This window comes from Rutidosis leptorrhynchoides, chromosome 4, assembly GCF_046630445.1.
Source record: "Rutidosis leptorrhynchoides isolate AG116_Rl617_1_P2 chromosome 4, CSIRO_AGI_Rlap_v1, whole genome shotgun sequence".
NCBI lineage: Eukaryota > Viridiplantae > Streptophyta > Magnoliopsida > Asterales > Asteraceae > Rutidosis > Rutidosis leptorrhynchoides.
This window is the reverse complement of record NC_092336.1, coordinates 236,229,790-236,236,039: the sequence shown is the minus strand read 5'-3', so window position 1 is coordinate 236,236,039 and position 6,250 is coordinate 236,229,790.

Here is a 6,250-nt window from a genome sequence, read left to right as displayed (position 1 = left end):
CCTTCAACTAGTATTTATCTTATATCTAACTCATTCTTAAACTATATTAACCACCATAATATTATTATGATACATACATACATTAATAACCTCATAATCACAATTACCATACTTATAATTTTATACATATACATATCTTCACCGTGTTACTATACTTATGTATACTTATGATTCATATACATATTCATAATCCTCATTATAGTAATGCCTTTAATTCATATACTTCTATACATATATATTGCATCCATGCACATGTAATACTTCTTTTATTTTTGTTTTACACAATCATAATCATACTCATATTCATTGTTCTTATTAATATTACCCATAATCATCAATATTTTATTCATAATATAGCAATATAACGTATTCATATTCATATTCATATTCGTATTCATATTCATAATCATAAACATATACTCTTATGAATATTATTTATAAACATCATGCCTTTATTCATATATAAACTACTAACTTTAATGAATTAAAACAAAATAATAAGTATGATTAGTTTTTTAATTTTTAGGAATACCTTAAGTATATTAGAGCAAGAAAAAGATGGCGTTTTGATGGTGACAGGAACCGAAACAGGAGCAGCAAAAACACAGCAACAGAGTGACAAAATGGGCGGGTCTGTGGCCTGTTTTGGACGCGCAGAAATAGCAAACAGGAGCAGCAGCATAGTGAAGACTTGTGGGCTGTTTTGGGTAGTCTTTGGGGGCGGTTTACAGTAGCAAAGGATGGTGTTGGTGGTGGTTCACAGCAACAGTAAAAGGCTGCGGTTTGGGGTCGAAACAGCAGCAGAAAGCCTGCAGTTTGGGGGTCGGTTGGGGTGCAGAAAAACTCAGCAGCAGCAGCAGGTGGAGAGGGGATGTTGGGGTGGCCGGAGGTGGTGGTGATGGTTCGGTGGTGGTGGCCGAAAGGTGGTAGGGTGGTGGAGATTGAAGCTAGCCTAATAGGGGAGAGCACAAGGGAGTTTTTAAGAGTTGTTTGATGAATTGTGAATGAAAATTGGTGAGCCTTATGGGCGTTTTCAAAGTGTAGGTAATTAGTATTAGAAACACAACTCAAATTGTTATTAGGATTAGGATAGGAAATTTGGAATTATCATTTAAATTTTTTTTTTATATCCGATTTCTATTTATATTATTAATATTATTTTTATATATATATTTTATAAATCGGCTCATATATATATATATATATATATATATATATATATATATATATATATATATATATATATATATATATATATATATATATATATATATATATATATATATATATATAAGTAACATTTATTTCATTTAATTAAACAACATTTATATTTATATAGGATAAGTATTAAGTATTATTTATTCTTTTTAAATTAGTCCATAACTTTTATTTATTTTTATTTGTTTCCTAAATATTTTATTGTTTATATAAATGTCACATTTTATTATTACTTACAGTTTAATAGCTATAATATCACAGAAATGCATAAACCTTAACTAACAGTGAGTGTCGACCAAAAGTTTACTATTTGGTCAACGTTTTGTTAAATAAAGTTTACTAGCACGCAAAACCCTAAGGACATTTTAGTAAATCTAGAAGTGGAAAAGTGAGGGTCGTTATAGTACCTCTCCGTTAATGAAAACTTCGTCCCGAAGTTTTAGGTAGACTTCTCGGATGCATTAGCGGTTGAGAAGAGATGGAGATATTTCCACCTCATTTGGTCTTCACATTCCTAGGCATACTCGGGGCCTCTTCGTGAATTCCAACGGATTTTAACAATAGGAATGTTGCTTTGCTTCAAGCGTTTAACCTCACGATCCATAATTTCTATAGGTTCAATGAAGTGCATTTTATCATCAATGCGGAGATCATCCAAAGGAATAACAAGCGTGTCATCAGCAAGACACTTCTTCAGATTCGAGACGTGAAATACGTCGTGTACATTACTAAGCTCAGCAGGTAGTTCTAATTGATACGTCACGGGACCCATTCTTTCCGTAATCATGAAAGGACCAACAAAACGCGGACTTAGTTTGCTTCGTTTACCAAAACGAACGACGCCTTTCCAATGGGATACTTTTACCATGACTTTATCACCAACTTGGAATTCCAAAGGTTTTCAACAATTATCAGCATAGCTTTTCATTCGACTGCGGGCGGTTTCTAATCATTTCTTAAACTGAACGATCTTTTCGGTAGTTTCGTGTATGATTTCAGGACCAGTTAACTGTCTGTCCTCTAGTTCACCCCGACACAATGGGGATCTACACTTTCATCCGTATAAGGCTCAAAAGTTGCAGCCTTAATACTTGCACGGTAACTGTTGTTGTAAGAAAATTCAGCCAAAGGCAAATGTCTATCCCAACCTTTGTCGAAGTCGATAACAAAAGCACGAAGCATATCTTCTAACGTTTGAATGGTTCGTTCACTTTGACCATAGGTTTGCGGATGATAAGCAGTACTCATGTCGAGTTGAGTTCCAAGAGCAGATTGTAAGGATTTCCAAAATCTAGAAGTGAATCGGCTGTCGTGATCAGAAATGATAGAGAGAGGGACTCCATGACGTGAGACAATCTCTTCGATATAAAGTTGTGACAATTTGTCGATTTCCTTGATCGGTAAGAAATGTGCATATTTAGTAAGACGATCCACTATGACCCAAATAGTATCATTGCCACTTGAAGTCTAGGACAATTTAGTAATAAAGTCCATAGCGATACATTTTCACTTCTACTGAGGAATTTTCGGTTGTTGAAGCAAACCAGACGGCTTTTGATGCTCGAACTTAACTTTTAAACAAGTAAGACAATTGCTCACATAGTCAGCAATATCAGATTTCAGATTAGGCCACCAATAAAACTCTTTCACATCGTGATACATTTTACTACAGCCTGGGTGGATAGAATACCTAGTCTTATGTGCTTCATCCAAGACTAGTTATCGAAGATTTTCGAAGATTGGGAACCAAATTCGGTTATTGAAGTACCGTGTTCTGTTTCCCTTGAGTTCAAGTTGACTTTCGAGACCCTTAAGTCCCTCGAGTTGGACATTTTCCTCCTTCAATGCCTCAAGTTGTGCTTCGCGGATTTGAGACGTAAGATTAGTATGAATAACCATGTTTAAAGCTCGGACTCGTATCGGTTTGACATGTTCCTTTATACTAAGAGCATCGGCAACTACATTTGCCTTATCGGGATGATACTTAAGCTCGCAGTCGTAGTCATTTAATAACTCGACCCAACGCCTTTGTCTCATGTTCAATTGCTTTTGATCAAAGATATGTTGAAGACTTTTATGATCGGTAAACATCGTGAATTTAATCCCATAAAGGTAATGTCTCCACATCTTCAATGCGAATTCCACAGCTCCTAACTCCAGATCATGTTTGGTATAGTTCTTCTCATGTTTCTTCAGTTTTCTAGACGCGTAGGCAATAACATTGTTACGTTGCATCAAAACACATTCGAAACCTTGGTTCGAGGCATCACAATAGATTACAAAATCATCAGTACCATCAGGTAAAGATAGAATCGGGGTTGTGTTCAATTTATCCTTTAGAATCATAAATGCAGATTCCTGTTCTTTGGACCACTCAAAGTTCTTCCCCATTTGAGTTAACTTAGTGAGAGGTTTGGCTAGAATGGAAAAGTCTTTGATAAACCTTCGGTAATAACTGTAACATCCCGCCTTTTTCCGTTTACTTTCCGTTTAATTATTTAAAGTCCGTTATATGATTATAACGTCTTCCGTTAAAACGCGTTTTAAATTATCTCGTTTAGGTAATTCACGCACCCGCTTTGAAACTTGAGGGACTAAACTTGCTAAAGAATAAAAGGTTTGACTAGGTCAACTAGTCAGACCTTTCTCCTCCACTCATCCATTCACCTCCCTTTTCTAACTTTTGATACTTCCATTTTCTCTCAACTCACTCAACAAGATTCATCATCTATTCAAGGTCTAGCAAGCATCAATTCAAACAAATTACATATTTGAAATCCTTGCATCTTCCTCTTCAAATTCATACCAAATTTATTGCATTTAGGTAATATTCTAAAAACACTAGATTTTGTGTTCTTGATGTTTTTAACTTATAGAAGTGTTAATTAGTGTTTATGGCTCAAGTCTAACATGAATATATGATTTGTATGCTTGTTCTTGTCATTTTGATGTAACTAGCTTAAACTTGAAATGGGTGTGCTTAATCTTGAGTTTTGGTGGATCATATGTTGTTAGATGTTAAAAGTGCATGTATTAAATGTGTTACTAGCATCACTAGCTTCAATTTGGTATGTAAGTTGACTTGGAAAAGCCTCATTAACATGATTAAGGATTTTATGATTGTTGGTTAGGGTTTGGTAGCCTTGAATGTGATTTTTGATGCAATAAAAGCCTTGCAATGTTGTTTGTAAGTGTTTAGTAGTATTGTATGTGTAATTACCTATGAAACGGCGTATTATATATGTATAGTAAGTTCCCGAATCATCTTATGCGTTTTACGAACTTGAAACCTTGATAACGATCTTTAAATGATCAATCGACGAGAATACAATTATTGTAAATGATGTTTTTGTTTAATGAAAAGTGTTTAGTTGTATTCATTGTTAAATTACCTTTTCAATGATATAAGATACGTGTTTTGAATGTTTACGGTTCATAAGTTATGGTTGTTTGAAGTTAGATTCGTTTAAGTGTTCAAAACTGCCAGACTTGCTGAACAGATACCTGGAGCGGCACTCCAAACCCGGCTGTCCAAAGTTTCACTTTTTCGTTTAATTCTAACTATGCTATGCACCTCCGATTAACATGAAACTTGTTCTAACATGCTCATATATGATTAAAAACCTCAGAAAAATAGTTCGGGACCCGACCCGAACGTGTTGACGTTTTCGTTGACTTTGACTTGACCAAAGTTGACTTTTGTCCAAATTTAACCAAATACTTATGCAATCATTCTAACATACTTTTATACTTGTACCTTGCATGAAACTTGACAATTTGATTCAGATGCTATAATAATCGAGTCGTAACGAGCCATAGGACTAATTGAACACTTTGACCAATCGTGTTTACCGTTATTGATACGACCTACTTGTTTAGGTCAAGACTAGCATTCGTTCTTGCACACGTTTACTTGTGAAGTACTTTTATACGCTTGCACTTAAGGTGAGATCATAGTCCCACCTTTTCAACAACTTTTACTTTTAAACTATGGGATGAGAAACATATACGTATCATACTTTTAAGCTTTGAACACAAGTATGAAAACAAACATTCCACGGCGAGTTAGAACAAAAAGCCTCAATTCAATTATCATTAGTTACACTTGCAGGGTGTAAACGTGAACTTATGTTATGTGATCACATTGGGCTTGACGAGCCCTCATTCGGACGGTTCGCTACCGTTAGCGGATGAAATATATTTTCGAGTATAGTGTATGTTCTAACACTACGTAACAGGGTACAAAACAGTTAAGTCTTGATAATTGGGTGCTCGCGAACATACTTTTGGAATACAAATGATTTGGATAGTCAACTATATTGAATCTTGTGGTTCAAAAACAACGTTACTATTACACCTATGATTTCACCAACGTTTTTCGTTGACAGTTTTCTATATGTTTTCTCAGGTCCTTAAACTCTAGGTGATACATACTTCCGCACATTATTTTTGATACTTGCTTGGATGTCGAGTATACATGCATACGTGGAGCGTCTTTTGACTTAACTTAATTTGTGTCGCATGGGTTTCAATGGTACTTAAAATGTTGTAACATGTTTAGACTTGAACTACTTTGTAAACTTTGAAACATCTTTATAATTGAAATGAATGCGATATATTTTGGTCAAACGTTGTTTTAAAGACTTATGACCATGTAACGGGACCTAAGTAGACGGCGCCGTCAATGACAATTTTGTCGCGTCGCTACAGAGGTAGCAGAGCGTTGGTTGTAGGAATTTAGAGTTCATTGGTGTCAACCCCGATTCATAGGGTACATTAGTGAGTCTAGACTACAACCGGCATATAGACTTGAAATAGGAATTACTTGACTACTGTGCATTTATCTCGGACTCTTCGATTCATATCTAACTTTTATTTCATCTTAATCTCACGTTGTTTAATTTGATTGACACGCCACCTTGACTTAGTGAAATAATGTCGAATGCACATATGAATTCGGGTAATATAATTTTCGGAATTATATTACGGTGACTCATGTGAATGTTCCGACATTATGACATAAAAAATTTAA